The sequence below is a fragment of the Nerophis ophidion genome, linkage group LG16 (assembly GCF_033978795.1).
Source record: "Nerophis ophidion isolate RoL-2023_Sa linkage group LG16, RoL_Noph_v1.0, whole genome shotgun sequence".
Taxonomy (NCBI): domain Eukaryota; kingdom Metazoa; phylum Chordata; class Actinopteri; order Syngnathiformes; family Syngnathidae; genus Nerophis; species Nerophis ophidion.
This window is the reverse complement of record NC_084626.1, coordinates 23,751,148-23,763,564: the sequence shown is the minus strand read 5'-3', so window position 1 is coordinate 23,763,564 and position 12,417 is coordinate 23,751,148. Positions and strand designations below refer to the sequence as shown.

The following is a 12,417-nucleotide window of genomic DNA, read 5'->3' as shown; positions in this document are numbered from 1 at the left end:
GACTTTGTCTCCTGGCTGGCCTGGGAATGCCACGTAATCCCCCGGGAAGAACTGGATGTAGTGGCTGGGGAGAGGGAAGTCTGGGCTTCCCGGCTTAGGCTGCTGCCCCCGCGACCCGACCTCGGATAAGCGGAAGAAGATAGATGGATGGATGGAATATGAGTTATTTCACTTCAAAATGCTTGGCAGTGATAGTGTGCAAGTATTGTAAGTTATGTAGTATCCCAACAGAAGCACGAGTCTGACGCCCTTTTAAAAACCTTATTGCCGACATTAAAGATGCACCACCAACTTAGTAGTACCTTAGATAGTACCTGCTTATGTGTATTTGGGATCTGTATAAGTCCTTAAAATGTGAAATCAATCTGGGATATTTACTAATATAAAACCCTCTTTCCTTCCTTTCTGTATCCTCCAAACTGTCCATTTGGAAATTGTCAGTCAATTGTCTTATATAGTAAATGCTTACCCAAAGGTCTTTGCGGGAGTCTACCATTGTATTTAATGTTGGAGTTTTTGTAGAGAAAATGCCAATTGTGCAACGCAAAGACCGAAAGTGCTTTGTTTTATTCAGCACCAGTAACCACGCAAACTTTCAGCCTCATTCGAAGCAAGAAAGTGCCTGTCTTTTAACTTTTAGAATACGTGGCAATGCCTTCAACTTGGGAAAAAGTCTCTCTGTGTGTGTAAAGCACTTCAAAGAGTCCTGCTTCAGAAACCAGTATAAAGATGGATTTTTTTTATCTTTTTCTATCAAAACTTCAGTTCTTTTTTGTCAAACATAGACTTGGACTTGGGTTGTTTTTTCGATGCAGAGGATATTTAGGACGAGCCAGGTGTGAACGTGCGTACATATTTATTGATATTCTAACAAAACTACACAAAAAAGCAAAGAAAGGGCGCGCACAATGGCGGAGAACAAATACTTGGCTACAAAAACAAATGACTAGAACAAAGGCTGTAAACTAAAAACGTGAAAAACACTTGCGCTGTGGCATGAATTACAAACCAAAAACTTGCACTGAGGCATAAATACAAAACTTATGTGGCGTGGTCAAAAAACGAACAGCAAGGCATGAGGGTAGGTACATGGAAATGTGGGTAAGGTATCAGTAGGTAAAGTTGCCAGGACGAAGACAAAAACAGAATGGCTTAAATAATGACTGTGATAATGATTAGCAAGTGTGAGAACTGAGGACTTGAGGGCAAAGTTAAAATCAAAGAGTTGGCATGGAGTCAAAAACAAACCAGGAAGTGCAAAAACAAAACTTAGTGTCCAAAAAACAAAACATAACATGACCAAACATGACAAAAACAAAACATAATCCATAGGCGTGACATTTTCTATCCTATTTCCGGGACTAACCAAAAAGAATCTGCCAAAAAACATGAATTTGAAAAATATCTACAGTATTATGAAACAAACGCATGTTGAAATTCGGTTAATTTGCAGCTTTCGCACATATAGCACCTACATAACGATAATAAATTGAGTCAGGCATTTGAGATTAGGATTTTTAAACCATTACATGTAGTATGCATGCATATTGTTTTAATTGATTTAAGACTGCAAATATACAGCAGTATAGACTTGGATTGACGCTTCTTTGAACATCCATCACCCGAGAGAAACCGCTCAGTGGTCCAGAGAGCCGAGTGGGTCAACTTGATGATGATAGATGATACAGTATCTCACGGAGCAAACATTCTACTTCATAGACTTGGATCTGCTCTCTTGGGAAAAACCCCAGCTACCAACTAAACTATAAAATTACATTTTTGATTTGTTTCCTTTTTTAATGTAGTTACAACTTACGAGCTTAATCTGTTCTGTGAAGGAGATCACTACTCAAAACTTGTGTATTTCAAATCCGTGTTGCCTATTGACATTAATGGTAAATAATTAATGGTACCTGGTTCTCACTTCCAAAAAAACCCCACATTTAGAAAGAAAAATAAATAAGAAATACTGTGTGAAAATAATACCATAGAATGCACAACAAACAACTATAGTAGTTTCATTAAGTAATGCAATAATAATGTTCATTTACCTGTATCTCCTTCAAGCTGCTGCTCCGTCAAACACACCATCAGCAGCTTCTCCGTATTTTGGTGGATGGTCCGCCATTTAGATATTATTTTAACGTCTTTGGCTTGCGGTACTTCTTGCACGCTGGGTCATGCTTCTGGTGATTTCTGTCAGTTAGCGCAGAGACAGCTTGTACCTGAAAACACCCTTGAGTCGGGGTACTCGTAAATAAAGGTGCTGCTGTCTGCTAAATTTTATAAAGTGTGTGTTTCAAATAAAAACATTTCTCTTAGCATAAAGAATAGAAGACATAGTTATTTAAGTATATTGGGATCGTGGCGTGAATAAGGATATAGCTAAGCTATTACAACATAAAAAAAGAGTACAAAGTCAGAGAAAGTACACAAAAATTGCGTTTCAACCTTTAAAAACAAGGGAAAAAATAAGAAAACATTAAATAATTAAAAATTTCAGTTAGAAATAAAACCAATTCATAATTCAGTTACAAATGTACGATAATGTGAAAATACTGAACAGGTAATCAACAAAAGCATTGACTAATTCAATCAATCAATCAATCAATGTTTACTTATATAGCCCTAAATCACTAGTGTCTCAAAGGGCTGCACAAACCACGTTTAGTTACTCTTTTACACTGTTTTCCTTCATATTAAATAGCTAAAGTATCAAATGTGTTGATATTTTGATTTGAGGAGCATAAAATTGTACGCAGTTTCGCCTTGCTTAGTCCTGACTCTGGGCACCAGCAGGAGATCACTCCCTGAGGTTTTCTAAGCTCGAAATGGTTCCATCCATGCATCCATCTTCTTCCGCTTATCCGAGGTCGGGTCGCGGGGGCAGCAGCCTAAGCAGGGAAGCCCAGACTTCCCTCTCCCCAGCCACTTCGTCTAGCTCTTCCCGGGGGATCCCGAGGCGTTCCCAGGCCAGCCGGGAGACATAGTCTTCCCAACGTGTCCTGGGTCTTCCCCGTGGCCTCATACCGGTTGGACGTGCCCTAAACACCTCCCTAGGGAGGCGTTCGGGTGGCATCCTGACCAGATGCCCGAACCACCTCATCTGGCTCCTCTCCATGTGGAGGAGCAGCGGCTTTACTTTGAGTTCCTCCCGGATGGCAGAGCTTCTCACCCTATCTCTAAGGGAGAGGAAACTCATTTCGGCCGCTTGTACCCGTGATCTTATCCTTTCGATCATGACCCAAAGCTCATGACCATAGGTGAGGATGGGAACGTAGCTCGACCGGTAAATTGAGAGCTTTGCCTTCCGGCTCAGCTCCTTCTTCACCACAACGGATCGGTACAACGTCCGCATTACTGAAGACGCCGCACCGATCCGCCTGTCGATCTGACAATCCACTCTTCCCCCACTCGTGAACAAGACTCCTAGGTACTTGAACTCCTCCACTTGGGGCAGGGTCTCCTCCCCAACTGATAGAAATTCTGTCCATAAAAGTTATGAACAGAATGGGTGACAAAGGACAGCCTCGGCGGAGTCCAACCCTCACTGGAAATGTGTTCGACTTACTGCCGGCAATGCGGACCAAGCTCTGACACTGATCATACAGGAAGTGGACCGCCACAATAAGACAGTCCGATACCCCATACTCTCTGAGCACTCCCCACAGGACTTCCCGAGGGACACGTTCGAATGCCTTCTCCAAGTCCACAAAGCACATGTAGACTGGTTGGTCAAACTCCCATGCACCCTCAAGAACCCTGCTCGAAATGGTTCATCCGTCTCTAATTTATCAGATGCACTTTGGCACAAGACCATGAAAAGACTTGTTTTAACGTATTTATTTGAGCAACAGGAAGCCAGTGCAGTGACCTAAGCATTGGACTAATGCGGTCATATGTTCTTGATCTAGTCAGGACTCGAGCAGCAGCATTCTGTAGTGTGTGTGTATGCTCACCAATGGCGTCTTTCTCCGGCTAAATGTGACTCGTACACGTACAGTAACGTTCTTTCACCTGTTACAACCGTCCTGGTGTTGTTTGTGGTGTTAAAAGTTCCGTTTAGTACAAATGTTTGTGAAGCCGTGACGCGTCAGGATGAGCTGGGACGGCTGTCTGTGTCTCTTTGTGCAACGTCTCTTATTAGTTAAGCTTATGCACATCATCATGTCTCCTTAGTGAGAAGCGGCCTCTTTTGGTGACGGCTCGTAAAAAGGAAAAACCAAATAGTGAAAGCCGAAAGTGAAATGAAATGACAGATCGTGGAACACTCGGTGAAGAAGGAGACGTCAACATTGGCCGCACGCCCGGTCCAAGCTGCTCAAACATTGCAACCGTAATCAAGAAACATGAATTCCTACTGTCTATTAAACGGATTTCACTGTGAAATCCAGTCATTGACACTATTTGATGTTTCTTGATGTAAATTACTAAATGCAATGTAATAAAATAGAATAGACTAGCTTTAATGTCATTGGAAAAAAAAAATCTGAGAAATTTTCAGAACCGTTCAAGAGCAGACTTACAGTGACACGGGTATACAAAGTCCGAAAACTGATGAGTGGCACCCCAGAAACAAAGTAGGAAAGGGTAAACATGCGGGGTGGGTACCACTCCCGAAGTAGTCCCTCTGGGGGGCGCTCAGTTTGAGACCTGAAAAAAACAAGCAATGGTAAGCACATACTTTATGAATTGATTGATTGATTGATACTTTTATTAGTAGATTGCACAGTTCAGTACATATTCCGTACAATTGACCACTAAATGGTAACACCCCAATAAGTTTTTCGACTTGTTTAAGTCGGGGTCCACGTTAATCAATTCCTGGTACAAATATATACTATCAACATAATACAGTCATCACACAAGTTAATCATCATAGTATATACATTGAATTATTTACATTATTTACAATCCGGGGGGTGGGATGAGGAGCTTTGGTTGATATCAGAACTTCAGTCATCAACAATTGCATCAACAGAGAAATGTGGACTTTGAACACATGTCACGACACAAAAAAATACTTGAAACTTAGCAATAATATAATAATAATATTAATAATAGCGTATTTTTCGGACCATAGGGCGCACCGGGTTATAAGGTGCACTGCCGACGAGCAGGTCAAGTCAGGTCTAATTTCATACAAAAGACGCACTGGATTTTTTTCTAAATGTAAAACACTTCCTTTTGGTCTACATAACATGTGATGGTGGTTCTTTGGTCAAAATGTTCTATAGATGATGTTTTACAAATTATCTTCGAGCCACTTTCTGACAGTCGCTTCAGGATGCACCGTTTTGTGGGCGGTCTTCTTTACGTGGCTCACCTTCGGCAGCATATTTTCTCAGTCATCATTGTTGGAACGGTGTAGCGTGCAAGGACGCGAGTGGAAGCACATACTGTATGAACACGTCACGACACAAAAAAATACTTGAAACTTAGTAATAATATAGTAATAATAATAATAGCATATTTTCCAGACCATAGGGCGCACCGGGTTATAAGGTGCACTGCCAACAAGCGGGTCAAGTCAGGTCTAATTTCATACAAAAGGCGCACTGGATTAAAGGGCGTATTAAAGGGGTCTTTTTTTTTTCTCTTTTCTAAATGTAAAACACTTCCTTGTGGTCTACATAACATGTGATGGTGGTTCTTGGGTCAAAATGTTCTATAGATGATGTTTTACAGATCGTCTTCGAGCCACTTTCTGACAGTCTCTTCAGGATGCACCGTTTTGTGGGTGGTCTTTTTTACGTGGCTCACCTTCGGCAGCATCTTCTCCCCGTCATCTTTGTTGTAGCGGTGTAGCGTGCAAGGACGGGAGTGGAAGAAGCGTCAAAAGATGGTGCTAACTGTTTTAATGACATACGGACTTTACTTCAATCAAAAACGGAGCAGCATTTTCTCATCCGGAAACAACAACAAGGTTGGAAATGTGTCTCGTGAAAAACGTCTGACCGGGACTATCTATTAACTAAAGTTTCTTGGGTGAAAAATATAAACTCACGACACCGGTTTGATTGATTGATTGATTGATTGATTGATACTTTTATTAGTAGATTTTACAGTTCAGTACATATTCCGTACAATTGACCACTAAATGGTAACACCCGAATAAGTTTTTCAACTTGTTTAAGTCGGGGTCCACGTTAATCAATTCACGGTATGTTTTAGCGCTTTCTTGGCGAGTTTACTGACAGATACAAATAAGTAAGAACTTTACACTACTTTATATTGCAAAATTGCAACAGCGGAGGATGAATGTCCCATAACAAGAAGATAGAGAAAAATAAGCTTATCGACTGCGTCGTCGGCGTGAACTACAAAGGCGGACAAGCGCAAATGTTCAGGACTTATACAGATCAGCAGGTAACAGAAGGTAAGAAATGTTGCTTTTGCATAATAATACGACAACAAAACGCCAGTTAATGTCCTACCTTATAGACACACCAAAATAATACTCGTATGTTGAAGTACATCACAATTCATCAAATGGTACGGCTTCATAGCTTACCAAAATCGTAGTAAAAAATGTTGATAGATTTTTGAGCGCTGTGTGTAATGTTCTATATTCTCAATGGAACATATAAAATGTTGGTGTTGTTGACGTGAGTCATATTGCAGTCTACACGAATCTCTTACATGTGACTGCCATCATATTGCAGTCTACACATATCTCTTATGTGTGACGGCCATCTACTGGTCACACTTATCGTTACACCGTGTACGAAATGAAATAGCTTTGAGGCCGGTAATTACAAACAACATTATAAGGCGCACCGGGTAATAAGGGACACTGTCGAGTTTTGAGAAAATGAACAGATTTTAAGTGCGCCTAATAGTCCGAAAAATATGGTAATAATAATGCAGGAAGAAACACCAAAACAAAAAGAAAAAAAAACAAATCTGCACTAACAATACAATATTGGGAAAAATATATGTATAATTATTAGATTACTGATAAACCACCACATTCTCATCACTGCAGTTTTTCAATCAAATCTGACTTATATTGCCTCATATTTACGTCACCCTAAGATACTGTACATGTCAGGCACAGGGAGAACATGCAAACCACTGAACTCATTACAATTGAAATTGAAATTGGTGCAATGACAGGAACTAATCCGGCAGTGACATTCTGTTTTTGTTTTACCGGGGCTTAAACCAAGTTTTTACACCACAATGGGCCTGGTCTAACTGGGTCCATACACTACACGCTAAACGGCCCAAACTATACAAGTGGCTGTGTTGCAGGTGATCCACAATGATTGTGTGTACAACTGATAACAAGTGCAAAAGTGGTGCAGACCGGCTTATTCAACCCTTGTGTAATGTTCATATTGTTGTTACTCAGCCAGCGTTTGTGGGTCTGACGGACCATTTTGTGGCTTTTAATGCCTCACGATTAAACACTTTTATGTTAAAATACTGAACAGATGTTTACCTTATCCCAATAAACATTTGTTCAGTATTTTAACATAAAAGTGTTTGATTATGAGGCATAAAAAGCTACAAAATGCAACGGGTCCATCCGACCCACAAACGCTGGCTGAGTAACAACAATATGAACCTTGCATGGAAAATTTCTCTGCCAGTTTCTGCATCCCGCAGGGATTCTTCTTTTGTGTTTCTGCACCAATGGTTCCCATACAAGGTTGCAATAATGTTAACACTTTCTGCTCTCATTTTCTCGCACATTTGACCCTCTGATGTTCTGTGTACCAACAGTCTGTCCTCTTCCTGTCAAGGCCTGTTGTGTGTGTGTGTGTGCGCGCGCGTGTGGTCCACAGAACATCAATTTCCACACTTCTATTAGCCCTGGACATCTTATGTGTAATAGAAATGTGTAGGAGGGGTGTATGGTGTGTGGTCATTAAATACGTATTCTGATATATGTTCTTCACAGAAAATGAACCAAAGTCAGTGAGTCTCAGTTTGAAAAAACAATTGTATAATTTTTCTTTTAATAAAACATGAAAACGGGTCCCACAAACCTGAACACCACACAAGGGTTAAATTTGGTATTTGTGTGTACTACCTGGAGACTCTCTCCACATTCATGATATCATATGCTCCAATGGTCCAACTTGTGTCGTTTTGCTATGTTGTGGAATATGCAGCACACACACCAACTACTGTGGTCGATATACTGTGGAAATCTAAACGGAACCTGTTTTCATCAGGCTTAAGGTCCTTCCTTGGAGGCGCGGATGTTGCGATGGATTCGATGAGGACTGCAATTAATTCTTCATCTAAACAGATTTATGTGGTCGTCCCGTCGGTCAGCATCCCAGCAAAAGGGAAAATATTACAGTAAGTTTTTATTTTTATTAATATGATTTATTATGGGGGCAGCACAGTAGAACAGGGGTTAGTGCATGTCCCTCACAATACAAAGGCCCTGAGTAGTCCTGGGTTCGATCCCAGGCTCGAGATCTTTCTGTGTGGAGTTTGCATGTCCTCCCGGTGACTGCGTGGGTTCCCTCCGGGTACTCCGGCTACGTCCCACCTCCAAAGACATGCACCTGGGGATAGGTTGATTGGCAACACTAAATGGTCCCTAGTGTGTGGATGTTGTCTGTCTATCTGTGTTGGCCCTGTAATGAGGTGGCGACTTGTCCAGAGTGTACCCCGCCTTACGCCCGAATACACCTGAAGTTAGGCTCCAGCACCTCCCGCGACCCCAAAAGAGACAAGCGGCAGAAAATGGATGGATTTTGTATGGTTAGTTTGTAAGTTGAGCCCCTAGCAATGCTGCTGATGCGATAGTGTTCCGATAAGCTGCATCTGTTTCGCACTCGGCTTCTAAAAGTTGCTCATCCTCTTTGTGTTCGGGCTCAAAAATATAAAGTTCTGGATCACACTTTTTCCCGAAGTAATTGCTCTCACAAAGTCAAAAGGGACAAGCGGTAGTGGATGGATGGAAGGAAGTTTGGTTATTTTTTGCTAAAACTGAATGTGGGTTTTAACGTGAAGACACCATGCATTTGAAGTTACATAACCACATAACGTGCTGCCATCTAGTGGTTTCTTGGTGCCATCATACATAGACACACTGGCAATAGACACAACATGTCTTTAAAACCACATTTCCATACCGCGCTGTTGCAATCACAACCCGCCACCATCATTGGTTGTTGCATTTAAATTTAGATTTTTGAATACGAATGAACTCGAAAAAAAAACTATATGAATGAATAATCAGAATCAGAAATACTTTATCAGTCCCCGTGGGGAAATTAAGATTTTCAGCACAATCCCGTTTAAGATCAGACAAACATTACAGGGAGACAGAACGGGATCAAACATTACAGGGAGACAGAACAGGATCGCTGACGGGTCTGCTAACTTCCGGCGCCCCTTACAGAAAAGGTGAGAAACAGGTAAACAAGAAAAAATAAAATTGGTCTACGCCTGTGCCCCTGGAGAGGGGGTCCAGACTGAGGCCAAGGGAGAAAAACAACTCATAGCCATAGCACACATCCCCCTTACATGTGTGTAAACGGGAAACAATTAATTAATTAATTGGTTAAAAATTAGTGGTTAAAAAGTGTTATAGCAGGCGGTATAGCCCGGTTGGTAAAGTGGCCGTGCCAGCAACTTGAGGGTTCCAGGTTCGATCCCCGCTTCAGCCATCCTAGTCACTGCCGTTGTGTCCTTGGGCAAGACACTTTACCCACCTGCTCCCAGTGCCACCCACACTGGTTTAAATGTAACTTAGATATTTGGGTTTTCACTACGTAAAAGCACTTTGAGTCACTAGAGAAAAGCGCTATATAAATATAATACACTTCACTTACTACACCTAAAACTATCTTTTCCTAGAATTTTGAAGAGAGATGCTTGGATCCATGCAGTATTTGTGGGGAAAGCATTTTAAAATGTCAGGTTTTCTGCCATGATCCGTTGCCCGGGTCATGGCTTGATTTATGTTTTGTGGCATTTTGTTCCTGTTTCCGTGCCCTACCCTTTCCTTTCGTTGACTTTTGGTTTCCATGGACACTAATTCTCCACACCTGCCCTTGTTGTAGTATTTAGTCCCACCAGCTGTTTGGTTAATCACTCCTCTTTATATGTTCTCGTCACAAGCCGCTGGGTCAATGCCTGATCTTCGCGACATTTACGTTTTCGTCTTGAAGTGCTTTCCCTGTTTCGTTTCTCGCAGTTCACTCTTGGTAATTATGTTTTTTGTATTCCTTTTCCCTGCCTCAAAGAATTAAACACAGAGTCCTATAACTGCATGCTGCTCCCGCTTTTCCTTCTGCATGCAAGAGAACACCAACCATCGCTGCCATTTACCAGAAACGTAGCATTTTCAGTACCGTATTTTCCGGCCGTTGGTTCGCACCGGTTTAAAAAGCGCTTTAAAGGAGTGATATTAATATTATTTTTCTCTAAATGTAAAACACTTCCTTGTGGTTTACATCAGTGGTCCCCAACCACGATTGGTACCGGGCCGCAGAATAATTTTTTATAAATTTTTATTTAAAAAAAAAAATATATATATGTATATATATATATATTTTTTTTTATTAAATCAACATAAAAACACAATATACACTTACAAATAGTGCACCAACCACAAAAACATCCCTTTTTCATGACAAAGAAAAAAAAAAAAAAAAAAGATGGTACACATCAACCTTTTCTGCTTGTTCTGTACCTCCGTGTTTTTTTTTTTAATTATGAAAAACATGTGCCTTGGCTCCAAAAAGATTGGAAAAACTGTAGCAAATGAATATCTCCTATTTGGAAGAACTTTGCAAAAAAAGTGCCATTTAAAAGTTACTTGCTCAAAACTACGTGTTGTTGACGAACCCCAAGATGAAGATGAAGGCATTAAATAGGAAAGCATAATTTAATGTCCAAAAATGTAAAAATAAAGACGAAACACAAACCAGGAACCAGGACCAAACAAACTGGAAGCAGGGAACAGGAATCAGGATCCAGTGAATCAGCTAGCAACAACACGACAATACCCCAACCCAGATTGGAGGACAAAGCAGGTTTAAATAGCACCTGGCTGATTAACACCAGGTGTGGCCAGGTGCCAATCAGCCGCAGCTGAGGGGAAGCAGCACTCAGGGAGACAATCAGGAAATAACCAAAATAAGAGTGCTGACCGGAAATGAGACAAACACAGAGGAAAAACTAAAACATGACCAAACTGTCAGGTACAAATCTGACACTATGTTGCCAAATTGCAGCCCTTCAACCTTTTTGAATTTAACAGATTTGTCTAAAAAACAGAAGAAGAAAAAAATGCAGAAAATAGCAATTTTTTTTGGTCAAGGCTGGGGTGTACCTTTCATTTTTTGCTGCTAATTCCTAATGCATGAATCTTTATCCAGTTAGGATTATTCGGCCTTGTCGCAGCCCAAGGATACTTTGTACTTTGTTACTTTTCAAACCGAAAAATACATAACATTTAAATATTTACCCGTGCGTTCTCAAGGACGTTTGACTCTTCCGTCAGGCTTTCGGCTTTTTTTTTTCTTCTTGCATAAGTGAACCGTGACTTTGGTTTGTGACCATCCCAGTGTGCTCTGACACTCACACCTGGGGAGCAATAACACCCTCACAGACTTGTCGCCGCAAGAGGTGTAACTCCCGGCACTTGGTCATTTTTCGCTCCAAAAAAAAATAAATCTGGGCTTCTAAAGCATTAAAGACCTACTGAAAGCCACTACTAGCGACCACGCAGTCTGATAGTTTATATATCAATGATGAAATATTAACATTGCAACACATGCCAGTACGGCCGGTTTAGTTTACTAAATTACAATTTTGAATTTCCCGCGAGGTATCCTGTTGAAAATGTCGCGGAATGATGACGAGTATGATGACGTCACCGGTGGTAGCGGACGTGTTCTTCCAGCACCGATCACGGCTAAAAATAGTCTGTTTTTATCGCATAATTACACAGTATTCTGGACATCTGTGTTGCTGAATCTTTTGCAACTTGTCCAATTAATAATGGAGACGTCAAAGAAGAAAGATGTTGGTGGAAAGCGGTGGATTGCAGCCGGCTGCAGCAACACAAACACAGTTGGTGTTTCTTTGTTTGTTGTGAAGCTTTAATATGGAACAGAGCGGTCAAGCGAACATGTTTCTCTACCACATGTCAACCAGCAAGTTTCAGGGAGACAATTGTGGTAATAAGTCGGCTCTTACCGTAAACATGAGCGGAGCTTGCGTCGTTCCTCCTGCAGCTGTCAAAGAGGCAGCTGCGACTTTATTGGCTCATCCATGGCTTCCCTCAGAGACACTGGCGGTCGACACACCCCTCCGACTTTCAGGTATGACTTTATAATCTCACTAAAACATTAGTAACACAATAATCAGATAAGGGATTTTCCAGAATGATCCTAGTAAATGTGTCTAATAACATCTGAATAGCTCCCACTGCCGCTG

General features: G+C 41.2%; 1 protein-coding gene across 1 annotated transcript in view; it reads left to right on the top strand.

Annotated features, from left to right (window-relative positions):
* The window catches only part of LOC133535176 (contactin-4-like), a 645,232-nt gene that overhangs the window by 89,351 nt on the left and 543,464 nt on the right, over nucleotides 1–12,417 (top strand). Inside the window, exon 4 of the mRNA XM_061874742.1 lies at nucleotides 8,187–8,316. The gene's annotated coding sequence lies outside the window, so the exon portion shown is untranslated. The remainder of the gene's footprint in view (nucleotides 1–8,186; nucleotides 8,317–12,417) is intronic.